Raw genomic sequence first — 25322 nt, forward strand, 5'->3', positions numbered from 1 at the left:
TCAGCCCCCAGTCTGCCCATAATTCATTCCCTTAGATTCAGGAAATGTGAACAGTAAAGAGGGTAATCAAGTGCAAAAAAACTAAAAGATGAAGTACACCATTTACATATTTGGCACCCTGACATTTAGGTGTAGGCTTTAATTATTTAGATTTTACAACGCATCAATCTTTTTTTTTGCTGAATTCCTGTAAACAATTTTCCCCCAACTTTTTAAAACAACATATTTAATTTAAATATTTGGTTTGGAATTTTTTTCATTAGATTACAAGGTGGAGGAGGTGATAGCTCTGCAGCACAGTAGGCAGCAAAAGAAAAGAAACAGCAATGTACACCAGTGTCTGAGAGAGGCAAAAACAAATCTATGACCAAGTCTTTATTTGTTCGGTTCAAATACAACAATCAAAGCAGAACATATTTTCCAAGGATGTTTGTTTTTTTTATCATCAGAAAAAGAACATCCTGTCATATAGTGTTCTTTCTTTATTGCAGACCAGTCAATTTACCCTTTTGGGCTTCCAGCTATCACTTCAAGTGAAGAGCAGCCCTCTGTCCCCATCAAGACACTACTTATTACTCATTGAGGTTGAAGCATTGTGCACTACTCAGATGTCAATCAGCAGAATAGCATATAAAGGAGCTCCTGTTTTCTATTAGTGACCACAGTTTGTGTTAAAGAGAAATTGGAAAGCTTTACTTTGTTCATGAAGCATTGGAGGGCAGCAAGGCAAATAAAAATCATAAACAGCTAATATCAATTAAGAAATTTATGGTAAATATTTTTTTGATAATGTTGATCTTGTAGAGAAACAAAATAGCCCAGCAACCTCGATACCTCATATAAATTATGGGGTTTTTAAAGGGATAGGTCTATGGACTGTACAAAACAGGTCAATTGCAGTTCTTGCACCTCATCTAACAGTAGATACTAAACTCCCCATCAGGTAAAGTCTTTTTGGCAAAAAGCCGAACGTTGTTTTTCCAGCAGTCACTGCACAGTGCATTCAGCAGTAAGACGAGCAAATCTAACGTGTGTGAGCAGAGTTGGAAACACCTCATCAAACGTTTATTGCAACAACAAAAAAACCCTCCTGAAATAATTTTTTTTTTTAGATCTTGGAGTGTATTTCAAACTCAGTAGAAAACCAAAAAAAAGCACAAATCAGGCATAAGTAAATTTCATATTAAATGCCACTTTTTATAATACTGGCACTGCTGTCAGCTCCAACAGATGTTTTATACTGTTTTTCATGGAGCACTGCGATTTTTCTCAGGATCAAAAACTCCTACCACCTGTGTCTATGCAAAGAATATTGCATTGGTAAATTTTGATTTATGAATCAGTAATCAGGTCACTATCAGTGTATCTAAATCTTTATTATTTTACATTTTTGTAAAGGTGCCACCCTCAAATGTAAAACCTTCACACTTGAAAAAATATTTGTTTGTATCACCCAAATCTGAAACAATCTTTTCCACTTAATAGATGTAAGAAGAATCAAACCATCGAAAATGCACTTTCCTGGATACCTATAACAACTCACCATACTGCTCCCCGGGCGTCGCACGATGGCAGCCCACTGCTCACGAAGGGGATGGGTTGAATGCATTTCGTTGCTCTGCAGTTGTGACAGTGTAATGAACTACAGCGCGACCAACAGGGATGATTAGTTTCACAGTTTTTTCAGCCGTATTAAATATAGTTATGCGGAGGCACACATTTACTGAGTTGAGAATATTTCTGAAATCATGACTTTTTTATCCTCATGATGATCTGTAGATAGATAGATAGATAGATAGATAGATAGATAGATAGATAGATAGATAGATAGATAGATAGATAGATAGATAGATAGATAGATAGATAGATAGATAGATAGATAGATAGATAGATAGATAGATAGATAGATAGATAGATAGATAGATAGATAGATAGATAGATAGATAGATAGATAGATAGATAGATAGATAGATAGATAGATAGATAGATAGATAGATTTGTGTTTTTTGCTGTAAATTAGATGTTAGGCTTTTAAATAACAACACAAATATTTGCAATATGCTAACTATATGTTACTGCTGTTTTGTTCAGACAAAACCTACTGTTTTTTTTTATTTCATTTATTTTTTTAAGCAATATCTTTGGTGTGTATCTGTCAGTGTTTAAAATTCATTGAAAGTCAATTTGCTGCATAAATCCAGGAGCAATTAGGTCCTTCTTTAAAAAAAGAAAACTGTGTTAGAAAATAAAAAAATATTATAAATTGAGCCATGACATATGTTGTGGGTGTTCATGAGCGATGTGTTTAAATGTAACCAAATATTGTACAGTTTTTTTTTGTTTGTTTGTTTTTTGCTGCACTCTCCTATTAGCTGTTAAATATTTTTCTTTGCAATAACAAGTGTTAAAGATGTAATTAAGACATTTGTTCTTTGGCATCATTGCCTTTTTTGTCACACAGTGTTTCAAATTTTGTTAAATTTTGAAAAATCACTCTACTGTGTAGTCATAGGAGTTTTTCTCTATATATTTAATAATAAATCTTGTATTAAATCAAAAGAATAATTATTCATTTATCATGATTTTTTTATCATCATTTTAAGATATGATTAGAATACATTTTAAGTTTTATATTCCACTCAGTGGTGAAAGCTAGAGACAGAAAATGATGTGCAGTGAATTAGGGCTTTTCTCTGGTGTAAAACCATAAACCATGATAACAATATTCCACATTGAGAACCAATTTCTCAGCGTTTTAATTTTGTACACTGATTGACTAAGAGCCAGTTTTGGTCTATTTTACTTTAAAAATGTTGCAAGTTCCCTTTACAAGACCATGATAAAACACTCTCACAGGGATATGTAATTCAGCCACTCACCGTGCTCTCGGACAAAACAGCTGATTTATGTTATTCTCATCTTCTTTGGTGGCTGATTCCAAGCCATCAACATGCAAGAGACCCCATGAATGGAGGACCATGCAGGGAACAGGAATCAGAACCTTCTGGCTGCCAAAGTCAAGTGGGCCTGTTAGTAATCTCTGCAAAACAGACTTTCTGAAATGTTTCTCTCTGAGTTTTACAGGAAACTGTGTGATGCAAGACACTGGATGCTTTCATCTGAGAAGAAAGGACATTAGTTTCCCTGGTGCAGACCTGACAACCTAAGCTCCAAAATGGAGATCGACAAGGGTTACAGCTCTGGCAAAGTTAGGGTAAGCCTTAACTAAACACTTTGAGTTATTGACCATTTTGTCTCTTTAAAGTACCTAAAGCAAATAAATAAGAAGCTAATGCTGAGCGTATGTAACCCCATGATGGCATGCCTTGAGCTGCTGTTTATAAAGCTAGGACAAAATTTATTTCAGAATTGATTTAAGTTTAGCTGAGTTTCATTAATTTAGTCAAGGGTTGTGAACCAAAATTTGGTTGACTTGGAGTAAATTTTTTTTTTTTTAAACAAATTCTTATATTTTTTATCAAAGTTGGGGTGAATTTCTTTCAAAAAAGGTTAACTATTTTACCATAATTTTAGCTTATTTCACACTTTAATTTATTGGTCCTAATCCACAGCCATTTGGGAATGTGTTCACAGAACAATATATGACAATACTAAAGTTATTTGATTAGATAACAAAAGAATGCATTTGCTTAATCATATTTAGTTACTTTAACACAATTGTTTCATGTAAATATGATTAAGTAAATGCAAAAATCGGTTGCATTCTTTTTGTCAGTGTATAGCCCCACTGGGGTAGGCTTTGAATATGAAATTAATGTGAAAAATCTGGCATACCAGTGCTAGCATTTAATATAACACAATATTAAGGTTTTTATTTTCTTTTTTCCAGTGTTTATCGTCATTACACTGTCACAAGTAAAGAGCAACAAAATGAACTCTCTGCACTTAAACCATCGACTTGGGGAGCAGTGGGCATCCATTGTGGGATGCTCAGGGAGCAGTGTGGGGGTTAAGGGTCTCTGCTCAGAGACCCAGAGTGAGGTTAGACTGACCGTTAGCTGTCCAGTTGTGAAGGGAGCTGGCCGTTAGGGTCATAGGAATAAACGTCTAAAAAAATAAAGTAATTTTAAAATAAAGCAGCGTCTAAGTCATGGGGGAAAAAATCAACTGACTTCCCCTTCAGATCTAGGGGAAAAGAACTATTAATCACATTTAGATGAGCCATCAAATTGCAGACTCTTTTGTCACCTCAGTCTGAAGCAATTGGCCTACAATTGTTGCCTATGGAACTCCTGGAGTACAACATAAAATCCTTTGATATCACAAATCTTCTTCTACAAGTATATAACATTATTATAGTTCTGTTTATATTTGCAAACACTGAAACCTGATTAAATGAGAATATAAATGTATATCCCTAATTCATGCAGTTTAGTCTCCTGCCTTTGACAGCCTCCTGAGCAGTTCATTATCTCGCTCTCTAAATGTGTTTCCATTAGAATTTGTTTCTGCAATACAGCTATTCACACTTAATAAAACCATTAAACACATCACAGTATAAAAACCATAGACTTTTCTGTTATATAATTTAAGATTTCTTGATCATATGGCTGATTTAGGATTCTGTGCGCACCTCAGGGTGTCCCTGTGTGGCCTTTCTTCAGCTATCTAAAAGTGGAACACACACAGAGAAATGAGAATTGGTGTTGGATGAAAGTGCTGTGATCAGACAGTTTACAGCTCAGCTCAGAGCAAACTTACCAAGAGAGCCAAAATATCACTGACCTTTTCATCCATCTGCCTGAGGTAGAAAATAAACAGGTCCTCTGCCAGCAGCTTTGCTATATTCACTGCACTTAGCTCACCTCTTCTGTTTAATTTGAAGACCACTTCACTTTGTCCCACCACACAGGAGTTCCCCTCTGTGCATCGCCTCGAGATGCCACTTCCTGCAGCGAGAATGAAAAATGCCCTTACTGAAGGTTATTATAGCAGAAGTCAAACTTTCACTGTGATCCTCAGCAGCGGGGAGTCCATCCATTGAGGATTTGACAAGAGGTTAAATTAAATGCATAATAATTAGAATTTTCACAGAACCAAGGACAAAAATCTTTTCTCAGTTGGATGTTTCTCTTTAACAAGGGGGGTTTTACAAGCTTACACAAGCATGTTTTAAGCCTTTATTCTATCAAGAAACCGAGCAATAGCAATCTTTAAAAGGATGAGTTATACAAATAAAGTTGTGATGCTTAGCAAGGATGTAATATCCCCAAACAAGAGGTTATTGTATTTAATTAGTTATAATATACTCCAAAAAAACCTACTCTTAATTAGAAATGGTCCAGTGTGAAATTTTGACAGTAAGATCTTCTTAAGCATGGAATATATCCATGTTTCCTGGTATTATGACTACAGCTCTATTTTTAAAATATCTGAATTAATAGTAAAAGCAAAATAATTTGCTGAATTGTGGGGTGTTCTTAAGTATAATCCCTATGGTCATAGTTAACTTAAATTTCGGTGTAAGCTGCTTTTACATCACAGCCGTCACGCTGAAATGCTTCCCCCTCTCAGGCTCTCACTTCTCTTTAAGTGCACATTTATACATGATTTTTGACAACAATATCTAAATTGTTACATGCACAAAGAGGCAGCAGAAATTACAAAAATGATTGAATGTACACTAGGAGCAAGGCTACAGCTCGAAAGGGATGCAGAATTTGCGCCTTTTCATTAAAAGCATATTACACAATCCCATCTCCAAATCCCAGTGGAAAAATGATGACCAGCAAAATTACCAAGCTGCCTGCTTCAGTAACACAGTTGTATTTGTTTAATTAATGGCTGATGCTAAAGGTAGCTTGTTCATCTTGAGACGTCATAAACTTTATCTTGAGTTTAGAAACTAGTGCTAGGTGATGTTCTCACAGATCAAGTTATCTTTATTGTTTCCTTTGTCTGATAATATACATGGGAAATGGCCTCCACCTATATTTAATTTCAATTCACTTCAGTTTATTTCTATAGCACCAATTCACAACACATGTCATCTCAAGACACTTTACAGTTCACCAGATCATACAGTCAAATTGATTCAGAGTTTTCTATCTAAGGAAAAGCAGTTGATTGCATCGAATCATTGTTTCAAATGCAATCCCTCACACTAAGCATGCTTGTTGCGACAGTGGAGAGGAAAAACTCCCTTTTAACAGGAAGAAACCTCCAGCAGAACCAGACTAAGTGTGAGCGGCCATCTGCAGAGGCCAACTGGGGTTCAAGGACTACATTCAGTCATTCACTCACAAACTCACACACTGATGATGGCAAACTAGATTGTAGCCACAGCTGCCCTGGGGCTCACTGATAGAAGCAGGGCTGCCGTACACTGGCGCCACCAGTCCCTCTGACCACCATTAGTAGTTGATGCAGGTGAAAGACACAAGGAAACCAAGCCAAAGTGATAGCCAAAGTATTCCCATAAAGTTGACTTTATTAAGTTTCTGAGTACAGTGGTGGGACTGTCGTGCCCTGTCACAATAAAGGACAAAGAAGGGGGAATAGTCCGTTGTTGCCCTTCTTCAGCAAACATTCAACCTATAGACCCTTTTTCTGTATATGTCACAGTCACGTCAGAATGCTGGCTTGAGGCAAAACAAGTTGAAAACTTGAGGCAGCCACCACAAATCAACAAAGGATCGGCTAAACAAGGAGCTTAAAACAGCATATCTTTTTGTTGTTGGTTGTCAGAATAGACAGATTACAGACAATTAGAAGGTTTATCCGAAACCTCCAGCCGCTGCCAGACAAATAAAACTACAGCGGCTGGGGTTAAAAGCAGAGCCATAGGCGGCTCTAAATAAAAGTAATAAAACAAGACTCCAACAATCCAGAAAAACAAAGGGCAGCTATTTGATTCGCATCTGACTTAGAATGTTTGCAGGAGGATGGACCTCAATGCTGCTCAAATACATCAGCGCTTCAACTAGAGTTTGCTCTGGTGCCAGTCAACAGAGTTAACAAAAGCCTAATTTACTCTACCCTTTTGAAACCATGCCAAGAATGGTCCAGGCATGATAACCGAGTTAGCTGTTGAGTGTAAATGGAACACAACTGAACTGGACCGTGCCAGACACAACCGAACCGTGCTAAATCTAGTACGAGTTCAACAATAGGGCTCGACACGGTTCATCTGTGGCTCGGTTCACTGATAACAAAGAGTGCATAAGCAGACCACCTCAACTCTCAGTCAGATGACTTATTTCATGGGTTTTCCGGCGTGTCATACATTTACAGATGTCTTTGCCTGTCACAACACAAACTTCTTCTCATCCTATTACCAATAACTGGCATCAAAAGAGCGTGGTGTGACCTGGGATGATGCCGAGGCTCTAATTGAAAATTGAATGGAGAATGCTATCCAGGAACATGAGTTCCTGAATGTTTTGGGCGCCACCATTTTTGTTTGCCTAATTCCCACTTTGACAGCTTTAGCATCATCGATTATAGCATGGTTCCTCCCCTGATAGGACAGGAAAAACCATGCTAGCGTGATGTGTAAATCATTGTAAGAACCAAGCTTGGCAAGGTTAACTGATCCAAGCTCGATCCGAACTCAACACAGATCGGTTTCAGAGGGCCAGTGTAAATGGGGCATTAAACTCCTGGATAGGTGTCAAAACGTCTTCAGAAAAGCTGAGCAAAACTCCGGTTGACTTCCAGTTTAAGCCTGTTGTACCAAATCCCTTTAATGAGATTGATAAAAAAAAAATAATAATAATAATGAAAAACTTAGGCATACCATTAAAAGCTGTAACTGGCCCATGCCTATTCTTGATCTGATTTGGATTTTTAAAGAAAATAAACATTTCCCAAACTTTACATTGGGCTTCAAGTTCTGGCATCGTGGGCCTCATCATTCTTTCTGCAGACGGCATTTTTTCCTCCCACACATTTGATGAACATGCCTGGAACTCGTGCTGTGGCTCGCATATTCTGTATAGGGTGTCATTGAATTTCGCCATTTAAAAGGACTCTCTAAAACATGCTTATTTCAATCATAATTGATTTCAGTTACAGCTACATCTTTAGCTAAAGCTTTGCAATGATTTTCTAAATGACAAAATAACCATTTATGCACCACTTTCAAAATTTGATTTTATATGATTGGGGCAGCCAGCAAACAACTGCAAGTTACAGCATAATATAAATGGGGTAGAAGAAACAGGATGCATTAAAAATATTGTTTAAAATCTGTTGGTGTAATAGTGTTAAAGATCTGACTGCTAGGAGGGTTTTCTTTTTAGGTTTTCTTGACCTTCTCCACTCTGATGCTCTAAACTCTGATTGCTCTGGCTGATGTCAGGTAAGATACTGACTCTTCATGATAGTTGCCTAGAACACGACATAGCAATAATATTTTTTTTCCAAAAGTCTTTTCGTAACTACATAAGATTGTTTTTATCCCTTAAAGCTGACTAAATTTAAGAGAATTGCTGTCCCATATCTCAGAGAAATGGCCTCGGAGCAGTTTTCTATGGCATCCTAGTTAACTTGATTTAAAGCTTAGATGTGATTTTCTGTTGTTTTCCCTTTGATCCCCTGAACATGTCATAAAAGGTCTGTATGTGCACACGCAGTTCTGAGAGGACCTAATTTATATGTCGCAGTTCTCAACCCAAAGGGGGGAAGTCAGCAGTTTTAAAGCTTCCTTTAGTGGAAAAAATATGAAATCTGGCGAGAACAGCAGCAGTCAGGGTATGAGTTTTTCCCCTAAGCATTTCAAATCTCAAAAGACATTATCGGGATTGCATACAAGTATGAAAGAAATGTTGCCTGTCTTGATTGAGATTGATTTTATTCCCGGCATTTATTTTTCAAGTACAAGTAAAGGTTCGCTGACATGTATATATTTCTACTGACAGCATCTCATTCTGACAAAAACATTCTAGTCACAGGTTTTGCCGCAGAGCAGCGTAACAATAGTAATGAGCTGGCTGAAAGTGCAGAGAAGAAGAAAAGCATAATTTTTGCTTTCAGTGAGCAGCTCTAAAGCAGCCGTCTGAAACTTTGTTTGCAGGAAGCTGGAAAAACTAAATCACGGCTGACTGATTCACACAATGTCACAAAAAAAGGAGTTTAAATCCTCCTTATTCCTTGTATCTTCTGATGCTGCTTATGTTTACATTTGAATATGTTGTTGGTGTCACCTGCAGGGCTAAGCAAGCACTGCATGTGTCCGAATGTCGGATTCTTTGATTAAAAGACACCATTTGAATTAGACTGAAATGAAAAAGAGCAGCTATTCTGATTTGTCAGTATGTTCTTGCACTGATTCCCCTGCTAAGTTGTACCGTTGTACTGTTAATAACAAATAAGTAAAATGCAAACTTCCCTTCTCGGCTTCCACCATACAGGTAAAACAGAGCAAGAGGCTGAAGTAATGAAGTTACAGAATGTGTAACTTTTGAAACAATGAAAAACTCAGTTTGTGCTACAAAGACACCAGAACAAATGTTCACTAAGAATTACTGTGGTTTAAAGTCACAGATTTGCTATGAGAGGGATGTGTGTCTGTTAGTCGTATTTACACCCAAAAACAGGGCTATGAAAACAGAAACCTGTATCAGTTACGTAAGCTTGTACAGTACCAGCAGGTGTGATTTGAACCAATAATTAAACAGCAAAACTCGCCGAGTTCGGCCCGAGCTTGGATCAGTTAACCGTGCCGAGCTCGCTTCCTTACGACTGTTTACACATCACGCTAGCACAGTTCCTCGCCTCCTAGTGACAATCCACAGTAATACTGCTCTCTAGAGGGAATCAAGCAAATCAAAATGGCAGCAGCCATAACATTCAGGAAGTTTGGTTATAATTGGGATATTTTGTTGAATGTAGAGATTCAGGAAAAGAAGACAGCCTTTGGTGAGTCGGCTTTTGGGAAGTAGATAGCACAAACATCGAAATCGTGGGGCACAGTAGGGAAGCTAGTATTTTTATGAATGGCTGATATTTCATGATTATGGAGGCTGACTGTAAGGAGATTGACACTGTCTGCTCATGCTCTCTTTGTTATCTGAGAAACAAGCCTCAACTGAACCGTGCTAAGCCCTACTGATGAACTAGTACCAGTTTAGCGTGGTTCGCTTGTGTTTGGCACGGTCCGGTTCAGTTTGCCTTTTACACTCAACAGTTATCTCGGTTACCTTGGACAGCTGTCTGCACAGTTTCAACATGGTGGTGTAAATGGGGTATATAGCCCATTTACACTACCCTTACCACTGTAAGGGTAGTGTAAATGTAGGGTAGTTCAACAGTAGGGCTCGGCACGGTTCAGTTGTGGCTGGTTCTCTGAAAACAAATGAGCCAATAAGGAGACCCCATCATCTCCTCTTTAGAGTCAGCTGACTCATTTCGCGGGTTTTCCAGCATGTCCGGCTGGGGCAATATATAGGACAATTAAATAAGCTCACCCAAAAATGTAAAACATTGTAGAGTAACTTTTATATAGCTCCCCATTGGCCCTTTTTATGCAGTCTATCAGCAAAATTTAAATTTTCGGGCAAGTTACACTTTAAGAAAGGTTAATTGGTCTTTTTCTAGTTTTTGAATCTACACCAGTGAATTGCCCCTTCAGATTAAGCAGTCTACCCACTTTAATTAATGCCGTAATTAAGAAACAACAAAGCTCTAAAGATGTATCTTTATTTACTTATGCTGAAAACGTCTTTTCAGAACATTTATTTCATATATAGTTAGTCAATTTGAAAAATTGTGAAATCGTAGTAGAGGGGGATTTTTCAGAGGTTTATCTGAACAGTTGGGATATAAATGTTTAGAACAATAAATAAATCAACAAGCAGTGAGGAATGTTGTTTTCAGTATTTATTTAAACAGGAGGTTCTAACATATACTAATAAACTAACTGCCTTTGGTTCTGGTTCTGATTAAACACAATCTAATTAACCAACTGGGGTAATTACAATAAAAGCTGATAAATAACCCAGGTGAAGAGGAAAGACTTAAAAAACAAACTGACTTTTCGACATTAAATGAAAAACAGATCAGGATCATTATCTCGTGTCCTTTAGACCTTTGCCTCCATTGAGTTGACTGGATGATGAAATGATTAATCTCCTTTGAAATGCTAATAGGCAGATTCAAAATGTTGGTTTGTACTCTTGTCCTAAACTTATTTATTCCATAAATTAACATTTTATAGCACAGATAAGCAGAATAATCATGTAAATTCAAGTCAATGCTCCAATTTCAGGCCTTTCTTGTGTCGTTCATCACCTACTTTCAACAACTAATACCAATTAGGCTTGAGTTCAAACTGGAATTATGATCGTGTTGTTGGGCTTCAAAGACTGACATCAGAATATCCACAAGGAGTTAATGTGCAAACCCACCAGCTTTCAAAAGTGAATAAACACTTTCCACTTCTTCTAGTGCCAGACATCTTGCTCTGCTAGAAAAGTGATTCTCCTGATCTACTAGAGCCAAACTCTGAGAGTCAAAGACTGCTGTGTCTGAGTCAGCAGTGAAGTCCAAAAAATGCAATTTTAAAGAATTATTTCTTCTTTTGCAATAAAGGTGAGGAATTGCTTCTGTCCTTTCATCCATTTTACTTGCAATCTCAATCCTGTTCAGAGTGGAAGGGGGAGCTAGACCCAAGGAACAAGCAGACAAGGAAATACCATGGACAGGTCATCTGTGTCAGAACAGATACACACGTGGAAAAACTCATACACCGAAACACTCACACTGCGGAGAAACTGTTAAAACACCAGACATGCTTATTTTTCAGACTTTTCTTCAAGAAAAAAAACATTTGAAAAGTTACTAACTCCTTTGGTATGATACAAATGCTGGGTGATTGTCAGCTTTGGTGTTATTTCTGTTCTGTTTGGTATTTTGATATTGCAAAAAGGTTTCACGCGCTTTATAATCTTTTATCATGTTATAACCCCAACCTTTAACAGGTTTTAATAGTTTTTTTTATAAGATTGATCAACTTAAAGTAAAATGCAGTTGTTACACTGGAGTAAAATCCATACATACATATGAATGTTTTGTTTTTAAATTGAATATTCTCATAGGTGATTTGTATTCACTACAAACCACACCAGAATCTATCAGGCTCCTCCATAGTTAGCACAGGGATCTTTGCTACTCTGATTAATAATATCAGGCTCTGGCTTTCAGCTTAGGTGCCTTGGTGGGTTTTACAATTATTTCCAACCAATGCATTGAACAGTTGATAAAGGCTTGGTTTATTGTTTTATGAGCTAATTTGACTTTAACTTCTCCAGAACTTCTTCACTGTCTTCCTTGATATTCGTCAGGCTGTTTGTTTATACATATTCTATAAAGACCTATTAGATCTTCAAAGAACAGCTGGATTTATACCAAAATTGTGTTTTCATAGCAGACACATTTGGTGTGATTTTAATAGTCGAGAGTCGGTTGCCCTCTTTGGATCAGACTGAGACCCACTTTTTTTTGTGGTCTCGGTCTGATTCCAAAGAGACTCTGGTGCGGTTCCCTTAAGATAAATACAAATTGGCCTCATTCCAACACAAATATAAAACAAATTCTTGCTGGACTTGATGATCCAAAGTAGTGTAGCCTGCAGCAGTAATGACTGTACTAAAATGATACCTAATGGCGCTGTCACACCTTGGTGATTTAGCCCGTGTATGGCAACGTTCCAGAATCTCCTAAGCATATGCTGAACTTTCTATGTATTTTTTAAATTTTGGTACTTATGTCCAATGACAGCCTAATTTATGCATAACGCACGGCAGCGTAATGCCCATGAAATGTCACAAGCCAGTTTCCTGAGGGGGGAAGCTATGCATTTAAAGCACAATAAGAAGATTTCTCTAAAATTTGCAGTTGTGGTAGCTGCTGTTTACCGCCCACAAAAAAAAAGAGAAAGAAAGAAAGAAAGAAAGAAAGAAAGAAAGAAAGAAAGAAAGAAAGAAAGAAAGAAAGAAAGAAAGAAAGAAAGAAAGAAAGGAAGGAAGGAAGGAAGGAAGGAAGGAAGGAAGGAAGGAAGGAAGGAAGGAAGGAAGGAAGGAAGGAAGGAAGGAAGGAAGGAAGGAAGGAAGGAAGGAAGGAAGGAAGGAGCTTGCAGTCACAGCAGATTCTGCATCATGTCTAAGAAGTTTGTTGGTCGTGGGCATGAACGCACGTTAGCCATATGTCGATGAGTGTTAGCATGCTTCAGTGTGCTTGTTTCCAAAATTATAGATGGAAAATTGCAAAACCAGCATTGAATGAGTTCTATACTCATAATGATTTTGCAGCTGTAGTAACCACACAAACATAGCCTTCAAGACTTCAATTTGTCCCCATCTTCTTTCTAAATAATTGTTAAAACTGTCTTCCTTCCATTTTAAAATGATGTACCTCTTTGTGTTGAAGATCAAATGTCAATAACAAAGTGAGAGTGACTCCTCCCTGATGTCATATCCCTGCGAGAGAGATTATTCAAGCAGCCGACTCTATTTTTCCTATAAGAAGCTTTTTATATACAACTGCCAATTGTTTTAGGTAAGCATTCAAAACTGAATGCTTATCCTCACTGAGCCTTAAGGCCAATTTATGCTTCTGATGCATAGCCTCTGCAACCGTGAGATCTGTTTCTGTGTACAAGACAGCTGCAAAAAAGCAGCTGTGATCGGTCCTTGGTAGGCCTTTCCGGTTGCCTGTGTGGTCATCCTTCTCGATTCAGTGCCGGGGCATGCCTTTTTTATAAACCAAGGAGTAATAACAACAATGGATAACCACGGCGAAAGGTTGATCGAGGAGGTTCGGAAGTACACCACTTGTTTTGGAAAATTAACACTCCTGCTGGAGCCACAGCAGAGGTTCTCATGACCATCTGCTGAAGTTCTCGCGAGTTCTCGAATAGGCTCCCCCTTGCACTTTGGCGGGAAACTGCTGTGCGTCCCTAAAAATTCCAGACCAATGGTGCAGAAGCATACCAGCAAAACTGGTGCACGACCAGACGCAAGCGACATTTGATGTGTGCGGTTGCAGAAGTATAATCTGCCCTTTACTGAACAATCAGCGCTAAGCGTTTCTTTTTTTATTTTTATTTTTTTCTGTTGTCTGAAGGGTCAAAGTGCTACAGTTGGATCGGCTTGCACCGTTAGCACCATGCTTAGCTAGACCCTGCCTCTAGGATGGTTTTCTGGTGCTACTTGGGCAAACTCATTCTTTTCCAATGCTACTACACTTTAATGCATTTCTGAGTCATTTTTCATTTTTCACTTTAAATCTGAAAGAACCTTCACTGTTTGATGGCATTTAAGTCAACAGCATCAGTTGTTATTTACATTTATCTTCTACTATTTTAAAGGACACCCTGAAACGCATTAACCAACCAAGCCTTGAAAGTTGAACATTCCTCTTCAACAGACTCTAAGACCCCTTTTACTACCTTTTCATGTACCTTGTGCTTATTTTCCATAGTGTATAGTGAGTGCATATAGTTATTAGAAATAAAAATAGTGCAAAAGGGATTATTAGCCAAGAAAGGTACAGATATTTTAACCTGTGGAAGTCTGTGATTATTTATACAGTTAATGATTTATTACTCAGAGCCAGATTCACCCCTTTTGGATACTTGAAGAAACAGAGACAATGTCTTTGGATGGGGATTAATAACTCTGCAGATAGCCATAGTCTAAATTATTAAAGTGGCCAAAGACAAGTGGATTTTTACAGCCGGTCCAGGACTCCCTTGATTTTTTAGTTTTACCCTTGATTTGAATGACCTATTAATTGACTATAACCTCAAATCTAGTTACTTAATCTATTCATTATCTGTTGATAAAACTGCACAACATATGTGTTGTTCTACCAGTTAAAGATCTCTGCTTTGGTGTAGAAATTGCTGTCTGGACATCAATTATCGCCACAATTTTGACTTTGTATTAAATTCTGCTCTGTCACAGAAAGGCATGTGTCTAATTGTCCAACAAAAGCATTATTTACAACATCATAAATAATTCAAGCATTTTTCTCCCCTATCTAATCAAACTCAAATTTGTACTTTCATGCCTTTTTGTTCATTCAGAAAGTGAACAACTGAGTGAAAAATTGCCAGAGAATATATTCCTCAATCCTCCAGATTGAAACATTAATAACATCTGTCATATTTTCCTATGACTCATTTTATGCATTATTGGTTTTCAGGCCCCTTTATTATCTTATCTGCAACGTGTCTAACAGAAGACAAATCCAAAATAGACTCTCATACTGCCAGCTTAGTCATTTCTTTGGCATTACTCTAACAAAGCAAGAGGATTGTATTTTCATTGCTGCTTTTGTCCCATCAGAGTAGTGTGAGGTTTCAGAAACAATTACAGTAACTGGAATTAAAGGAGTCTTTCTGGGCTCTGTACAAATTAACACACGCATTTGGACACTTGCTGAGTTTTCCATACTGTAATTCTTGTTGCCCACAGTCAAATGCAGGTCTTTTGCTCTTTAAAATTTGTATTTACAAAATGTTTTTTTATGTTTATAGAGTTTGATCCAGTTGTTTCAAATAAATGCAGTTTATTCAATGAATTTCATTTCTTGAAAAAACTCCAAAGAAACACCTTTATAAGGCTATGTAAAATATAATAGGAACCAATTATTAAATAAACATAAGATAAAATAATTTGGAACGCTAATGTTATTCTTTCCTTAGAAATTCTTGTCCAGTGATGATATTTACAGTTAATTTCACACAGAAAAAAGTTGGTGAATAGTAGCAGCATCTCACTAACAGTAGAACAAGGCAGTGTTAGTGCTGGTCTTGGTTTTCTTTACTCTCCTGGTACCTAAAGCTCAAGCAGCAATTCATCACAACAGCCGTTTTATATATCTTTGTGTTTTTCCAAAGGTCAGAAGCTAAACACAACATAAAAACACCATAGCACGGACATAAACTTTGGTTTTACAGCCTAAATTCTGTCATACACAATCAATTAAATTGTTTCCTATCTCCGGGGAAGCATGCCCTTCTTGCCGTCATATTCATCTTTCATTACATCTTCTGTTTACAGCAGTGCGTCTCTTGGGACCGCACAATGAGCGGAATGCAAACAAACCATTAATCTCTTCATACCAAGCAGAAAAAAAAAGAACCAGCACTGGAAATTGTCCCTGAATGGCTCCTCTTGCTTATTCGGATTATGTTATTAAAACTGTGAGGATGATGTAAACAATCAGACCACAGAGTGTTTGCTTTATTAAAAAGAAACACAAACAACACACTTCATGAATATTTTACCACAGAGACCGGATGTGACAGGACAGAAGATCTTGGGGTTTTGAATTGAAGAGATGTTTGTATGCAGCACTTGGATGAATAAATTGAAATAAAATTGTTTTTAAATAAATTTCTCTAGCTTTAAGAACATTGTTGCTGGTATTTAAGTGTTGCTGACTGTGATTGAATGATGCAATGAAAATGAATCAAAACTGTGGCTTATTAAAACAGAGACAAAGAAAAATGCAGTATCTGGCCAAAGTTGCTTTTTGCAGAATGATTCTGTATAGCATGACGGCCCTTACACTGCACCGTGGCTAATGTGGGTTTTCATACTAATTTTAATGATAGCAGTTAATTAGGGCCTTATCCGGTTAGTTAGGCCATGCAGCTGACTTGAAAATCCTAGCCTGACCAGCCAGACTGCTACGCGATGTACACAGCACATCAGTCTTGACAGGTGCAACTAAAGCCAAATTTTAAAGGACAGACTAACTAAAGCCTCTTTCCCACTAAAAATACCCAGTTAACGAGTGGTATCAAACATGGGTCAACCTGCTAACAATTGGCATTTGTCTCCCTTCCCACTGGTTAAAAAAAGCTGCGGCTGCGTTGGGTTACCGTTTATGCTGCCGCCAGTGCAACATAAAACAGGAAAGTAAACAATGGAGGGCAAAATGTAAGGAAGCCAGGGTGTAGTTAGTGTTCTTTATTGTTTCCTTCTATTATCTGTCCAAATCAATCTCTCTAATGTTGCATCATGTTTATCAAGTATAAGCAGAGTTGTTTTGGCTTGTTAGATCAGATGTGACTGGCACAGTGTGACGTCCATACGTTGCGCCCAATGGTATCACGTAAATTAGTGGGTCAACCATCTTCTGGTGTTCCCACAGCACTCTGATGAGAGCAGAGGCGTTTTTAACGCGGCTTGCTTGCTGAATCATTTGACCCGGGTAGACACTAACTAAAAGCTAATTGTTCCAGGCTTTATACAGGTTTTCGGACAGTGGGAAAGGGGCATTACTCAGCAGAAAATAGTTGAGAACCAATAAGATGACTATGGATGTGATCGAAAAATTTATTTTCTAAGAAGCAAAGCTCTCACAGCAGCCAGTTGATATATACATCTCTTTGGGTATATAACAAAGACCAATATTAAAACATTACTCCATTGCAGCTGCAATATTCACTGTTACTGTTACAGAATAGTGCTACATTAAGGGCCTGCCTCCCAAGCTGTGATTCTCTGGTCTGTTTTAGACCAACAAACCTTAATGACCCAGGTCTGTCAGTTTGGCAGGCTAGGCTAGAAATTACTGTTAATAGGAAGACTGACTCAGCTTCTAAATTTCACAAGCCAAACAAAAAATTCAGGCTCCAGTGAGAGAAATGTGAATTTCAAAATAAAATCATTTCTACATGACTTACTGTAAAACAAGGTAAAACAATGGCAAAGGTAAACAGGGGCTATTGGAGGATAAAAGGATATAATATGAATACAGATAATCAGTTTTGCTCTAGAACTACAGGAAAGAGTTTCCGTTCTTGAAAATGCATTTTCCCAGGACAGAGCTGTAGCTGGGCCAGGTTGGCCACTACACTAGTGTGAGTTGCTGTCTGTGACAAGCCAGCACTGAATCAGGACCGCACCCGCACCACAGTCAGCATGAGTCCAGCCTTACTGAATGTAATCCAGTACACTGTAAAACACGAAAGTCAACTTAATAAAATGCACGGGGGGAACAGAACTATATTCTAATCATTTTGTTGTTTATACTCATTTTAAATATGTGTTGAAAATCTTTTGCATAAATATTAAATATTATAATGTGGTGGGGACTTGTGCAGATCAGCATGACCTCATTAGCTGAGCTTTTGGCAGTTGGGGTACCCAGAGAACACCAAGGGCGAGGACGCTTTTACAAGAACTAGTATTTAGTCAAGTACTTGATAACTCATAACATCTGATTTACCTTTTTAAAGGATGTAATAAAACAGTTCAAAACGTAATGCTATTTGCAAATTTTGGTATTTTAAAGTCTACAATTAAATAATTGAAACAAATGAATCATGTTTTTAAAAATTAGGAAATCAAGGCAGAAGAAGCACTGTTCCAAAACAATTATCATTTTACTCAAGTAAGAGTGGCAATATTTTACTAATGTATTTATCAAATAAAAGTAAAACGTATGGTGCAGTAAAACTACACCACAAACTAAATTTTTCTCAAACAGTTACTCAAGTAACAGTAACTGAGTAAATATAAATAGTCACTGCCTATTTCTTACTTAATGATAGGATGATTAGTGAAAATAGTAGATATAAGTTGTCTGAGATCACTAACACTTTTGGCTCTAACTACTTGAAATGTTCATCACTAACTGATGCCACTGGATTAAAAAGAAAACTTTCTTTGTCTAAATTCAGCAATTTCATCAAGCTAAGCCAAAAGAACTAAAAAAAAAAAACGTTCATACAACAACATCAGTACAATGAACCAGAATATCTATATAATAAAAGTTTAGAAAACATATATCTTAACTAAACAAACTATGAAAATGGTCATTTTTTTTCTCGTACGAGCCAACAGAATTGACAAGGACTGCTGGATAGGTATTGAAACTTGTTTGTTTTTTAACTGAACGAAAGTCCAATTGCCTTTAAATTTAAGGCAGTGCCAGTAATTTACAAAGGAAAAATTACTTGTTATATTATAACTATTTAAAGGCAATCAGTTTTCAATATTTTCAAGTAATTTATATGATTTTAGAGCATAATAGGCAGCATATAATGTGCATTTGTTTCATATTTCTAGCTAGCTGCAGCCTATGCTTCTTTGAGTGGCAACTTACAACAAATATTATATAAAGGGGAAAATTAGATATCTCCCTAAGAGGTAATATCAAATGTTTTCTGGGTTTTTCTTCAGACTTTATACATACATATACTGTGCATAATTATGAAATACTTTGGTACTTAAATATGGATTATAGAGCACAAAGGAAATAATTAATGATTTCCACTGTTTAGGTCTTTGTATATTGAACACGTTTTAACCAGTGACAAAATTAGCGAATATTTTAAAAACAGGTTCTGAGTCTTTGAGCAGATATGAGGTCTGAGCACATTCAGCTGCAACAAGTGACTTCTGGAAACTGACCAATCCACACATGATGAGCAATCAGGTGTGATTGTGTCTGTAATTGGAGAGGCGTTGCGTATGGCTTGGCTGCACAACGCACTTGATTGTGTTTGAATGGTTGCTGAGTGATTGTAGCTCAGCTGAAGGCGAGTCCAGCTCCAAGAGTCCCAAGTGGGTTGGTGCATGTGGAGGTGCGGGTGGGGGTAAAATAGAAGCTGCTCTTAGAACAACAAATGAGAGTGATCCCTGTGGTTTTTAACTCACCAGTAATTATTTGTTTGGTAAAATTAGGCAAACACCTGGATTTAATACCAGTTTCTGTAACAAAATAAAGAGTTGGTTCATTGATTATGAATAGTTTACAAGTAATTATGGTAAAGAAAGACTGAGGAAGGTCACTTTACTGGCTAAAACTATTGTTAACTAATAGAAATACACATAAGGGTGTTTTTTTGTTGCAAGGACTGTCTAACTATACAACATCAGGAGCGGTTTTTCCTCATTATTCCTTACTTTTTCTTTTCTCATTATTATTGTACTCAATCAAGAGATATTTTTTGACAGAGGCATTGTCTCTGATGTAACCTGGTTCAGGGCTGAGTCAGTTTAACAGGTGGCATTAGTATGAAAGCCATAAATTAAAGTATGTAATGACCTGCATAATCATATAACCATAACCATAGAAACTCTGTACTCACATTCTCTTTTTTATTTCTTTTGAAAAACAAACTGCAATGGAGTATGAAGCCAACAACTAAAACTACATTTTAGGCTAAGATGATGTCAAAACCAGTCCCTGTGGGTATTATTTACCATTAAACACCTACAGTTCTACACTTGTTTTTTGTATGTCAATTGAAGTTGAAAAAGAGAATGGGCAAACTGCTTATGCTACATTCAGACCGCAAGTGCTGGAAGCAGCAAAAAGCTTTAGTGCTCCTGAAGCGAGTCTAGTAAAGTGTTTCCAGATGCACCTAATGCTTCTGCTCCTGTGTTCAATGGTAAAAAGCAGCTTTGCTATATTTGCTGTTATAACTGGGTAAAAAGTAGTTTTACCGGTAATATATTTTTAAGTGCGAAAGTCCACCTGAAAACTTACATATGCAGTCAGTTTAAAATACTTTTTCGCTGTCGGAGCAGCTCAGACCGCCGGTGTACGGGGGTGCTCTGTCAATGGAAATCCCCTTCAGCAGCAGCCTCTGGCCCAGTCGCTCCCATTTGGGTTTTCCGCTAATGTTCGCGGCGGCTGGAAGGCGTCTTTCATGTACGTACTCCAAACTGCAAGCACCAAAATAATAAAATTAAACATATTGTGCCGGCAGGTTTTAACGTTTCAAGTTAATATAGGCATTAATAAATTGTTTCAGAGTGATCATAGCGATCTGCATCAGCAGTGCTGTGTTTGTCCCCCTACCAGCTCCCAGATCACCTTCTCTGATTGGTTCATGTGTGCAATTTAGAGTTGCGGAGTTGCTTTGGGAAATGGATCCCTAGGCTACAGTGACAAACATTCACAGTAACATGCCCTGGATGACACCATTTGTTGTTTACAAACACTACCAACCCACCTCCTTTGAATTTCTGTCTGCTCGTATGGTCAGAAAGCCTAGCAGAGAGACACTTCAGTCTGACATGTGATCCTGCAGCCATGTTTCTTTAAAATACATAATGCTGCATAGCCGATATTCTGGCTGGGTCCTTGCTAGGGCTTGAAGTTCTTCTAACTTGTTTCCTAAAGATATCTCATTGCCCCTGATGTTTTATGGAAGAGATTGTCTTCCTCTCTCTTCTCCTTGATCCTGCTCTACATCCCAGGCAGCTCCCGGTAGTCAGCTGGAAGTTGCGGACCTTTTTGAATTGTTATTTTAGCTTTAGGGATGTTAAAAAATTTACCTGCTATTGTTGCTGAGGTTAAGCATAATAACAAGATTTCAGAAAGGACAAAAATATTTATGAAAATCTTTCCAGTTTCATGGCATTCATCAACAGAGGTGAAAAACATCAGAAAAATAAACTCTGAACCAACAATGGATGAATTCAAGTTCTTTTAAAAAAAGAATATCAGAGTGAAGTTAGCAGAGCTACTCCAACGTGCAGCCACCTTAACCAGCAAAATGCAAACATCATATGTCATCTTAAGGCCCTTAACAGAGATAATTGAACCATATCCTACAGACAGAATGGTTAAAAGTTTCTATCTAAGGAAAACCAGCTGAATGCATCGACCTGACAGCAATCCCTCAACCATCTCTCCCACTGCAGAAAAGCTTGGACCCAGCTCCTACGTCAGAGGATGAAATGCACATGCAATTAGTCACAGTAAGAGAAACAGGACTACACTGAAAAAAGGCCAAGCTCCGACATCTTTTAATAGGTGGTTAATAGCAGCAGCAGAGCTGATATTTCCCTCTGGGATGGTATCACAGCCACATGGGATCATACCAGATGAAGCTACTTTAATGAGAAAAAGCAGAAAGAGAATAAAATTAGAAGTTGAAAAAACAAATACTGCAGAATGGGAAAACAGAGATAGAATGATGCAGAATAATGAAAAGAGGTCCCTTTGTCCTCCAGCAGTCTAAGCTTATAGCAGCATAGCTGTAGATATAACTCATCATAACCTGAGCCAGTTAAACTCTTTTCATCAAAAAAGAAAGATTTAAGGCAAGCCTTAAAGGTGTCTGCCACACAGACTAAAACAGTTAGTTGGTTCCACATGAGAGGAGCCTGATAACTAAAAGATCTGCCTCCTATTCTACTTTAAGAAAGTCTAGGAAACACTAGTAAACCTTCAGATTGAGAGCAAAGGGTTCTGCTTGAAACATAAGGAATTATCAGAACCCTGATGTAAGATGGACCTGGGCCATTTAAGGCTTTATATATAAGAAGGAGGATTATAAATTATATTCTGGATTTAAGGAAGCTCATGAAGAGAAGCTAAGATAAGGGAAATATGATCTCTCTATTTTGGTTTTCAAGCTGTAGCATTTTGGATCAGCTCAAGGCTTTTAAGAACAGTTTGTGGACTTCCCGATAGTAAAGAATTACAATAGTCCAGCCTCGAAGTAGCATATGCATGGACTAGTTTCTCAGCATCACCAATGGGAAGGATATTTCTAATTTTTGCGATAGTCGGGGGATGAACGAAGGAAATTCTAGAAACCTTTTTGCTGCTTTACATTTTGGGCAGTGGAACCTGACAGTCATATGTACAAAAGAATTTTAACTTTTAACCGGTTTTGGACTGGTCAGTAAGTCAGACTGAAGGATTGTTACTAGATTGTTACTACCCTGGATTGTTACTACTCCCTTCTGGGTATGTGAAAATTTAAATAACTGCACTAAGTTGCCTCATTCATGCTCACAGAATCCTTTTACTGCAACCTAGTTTCTGTAAGACAACATGAATCAATTTGATAATCACAAATCAAGTCAATATATTACATCAATTCAGAAGAAGGAGATCTTATTTCAAACCACATTTTATTATTTTAACTATTTTCCTGGTTGGAGTCATTATATTTTATATTACAATAACATGATTTACTCATTTAGGGTTATTCTGTAATTAATTAAATTTTCTTTGTGATTATCATCCTCAACAGTATTATTGATGATATCATCCCTTTTAGAAACACAGAGTACTCATCTGTTGATGGCTGCTTCCCACAGGATAATCCACCATGTTGAAAAAGTCAGATCATCTCAAACTGTACTCCAGTGACCTCTGATGTCACCAGATCTCAGTCAAGTAGAGCACATTTGGGATGTGCAGATAAAAGAAATGTGCTGCAGCTCTGTGACGCTATCAAGTCAGTATGTAATCTAATGTCTGTGCACTGTTTTAAATAGATGTTTAATCTTTGTCATGAAAAATTAAAGCAATGCTAAAGAAATAAAGTATGCACTTTAGAAAGGAAACGATTACCAGTGTCACATTTCAGATTCTGTGCAATACAGCTAATAATGCACCGATAAATGATGCTTCTCTTTGATCACCTTTGTGGTCAAATTGACTACCATGTAGCAGCTCTTGTTCAGCTCCCTTTTCTTTTATTTTCTTATTGATTTGACCTTGAAAAGGTCCACCTGTATTCCCAATAAAGACTCATTTTTACAAGAACAGATGTAAAGTGATAGGTAAACTAAGCAGACCAGCGACACTAAGATATACACATACCTGAACTCTTGAAAAAGCCTTTCCATTTAAATAAAAGGAACTGGTGAAAGGCATTGATTTATCGACTTCTTGAAGTATTGTCACATTTATAGACGGATCTTTCATCCAATTAACTGCAAGCGGATTGAGGAGATTTGTCAAAATCTCAGTATAGGAGAGGTCAAAGGAAATGGGATCAGGGCTAAATTGCCTCAATCCCACATTACAGAAGGTTTTTGCTGGATTGAATATCACTGTGGTTGGATTCCTGCTCTCAGGAGAGGTACTTAGATACCACTGGTGCTCGGGAACTCCCCATTGTGGTTGCATGTTAAACACACGGATCTGTTTGTGATGAAATATGACTTAAGCGCACCATAAAGCTGCTCAGCATAGACATAAAGGTGAGAAAGCAGAAAAAGCATCGTTTACTCTGCTAATAGAGCTCCAGGGAAAAGGGGAAATAAAAAAAAAGCCCATATGTCTCCAGAGGAAAGACTTTTGAAGCACTTTCTCCTGTTTTGCAGCAGAGTCTTCAGTCATGACTCACAGACAGTTGGAGTTTGTCCAGGCCTCTGTGAAAAATGATCCTCAGGAAAATCAAGACCAGCCAAGAAGACCTCCCCTGCAGCCTGTGGATGGGAAAGACTCCGAAGTTCTCAGGCTTTCATGATTTATATCTGTTGTTCTAAAGGGACTCATTGTCTGTCAGTTATAGATGCAGATGTTTAAGGTTCAAGAATAAAATGTCAAACAGGCAGACCTGCTGCTAGAAAACTCTATGACTTCTTTACTTGTCACTTAATTATGTTTCTGCTGACAGTGTTGTTGTATGATTGCAGATGTCCAGATATCTCCTCCTTTCTTTGGGCATTACCTGAAGAGTGTGACCTATGTCTGATGTTGTTGCAAAAAAAAACTCTTTCATGCCAAGCTAGAGCTGATTTTAGGGAGTCAATCCTATAAAAGAAATACAGTAAAAAGCCCATTGAAAGCAAATGGCTTTCTGTGACATTTCTGGTGGGAGATTACACCTGGTAAAACAGTTTAAAGCCTTAGGGGATCACTGAGCATCAAATGCTTCTGGGCCAGAGGTTCATTTTTCCATGCTTAACAGACTAAAAGAGAAGTGTTTTTTCAAATGTCCCTCCTATGAACCACTGCTCAGCTTTGGCTTTGATGGATCCTAGTGTGTTGAATTTTGTCTCATTGCAAACTGTGTTCTTTTCTAAAACAGCTGCTGCCATCTCTCTGTGTGAGAGAAAGAAAACAGGACTCTCTGGAATCCACACACACACTCATTATAGCGCCTTCTTCACTTCAGTGCCATGACATCAAGATGACAGCAGTCCAAAAAGGTGCTGGTCAGGAAAGAAGGTCCAACAGCTCCCCCTGGTGTTCAAGACAAAAAAGGAGCATTTATGTAGCATTATTTACACAAGGAAGTCCAAAGTGTTAAAAACTTCCTGCACATTAATTGTAACAAAAGTGTTATCGAGAACAGGTATCTCAGTTTTTATGATGTATACACTCTGTGTATAGAAAATGACATTAAAAGTTGTCTAAAACACATGAAAAGCCCATAACAGCTTTTTTTCAAATCTTCTTTTAACCCTCTGCAGCAGGTATCTATTTTTAGAGTTACATTATCAAGCATTGTTTTTTTTTAGTCTTATCTATACAAATTAAAGATTTCAAAAAGTCTTTGATTGCAAAACAAACAACCCTTAGTTTGAAAGCATGTACAGCACTCTACTGTTTTAGCATCCCTGCTGACGATGCTTAAA

Source organism: Cyprinodon tularosa, unplaced genomic scaffold, assembly GCF_016077235.1.
Source record: "Cyprinodon tularosa strain WSP-4 unplaced genomic scaffold, ASM1607723v1 ctg151, whole genome shotgun sequence".
Classification (NCBI taxonomy): Eukaryota; Metazoa; Chordata; class Actinopteri; order Cyprinodontiformes; family Cyprinodontidae; genus Cyprinodon; species Cyprinodon tularosa.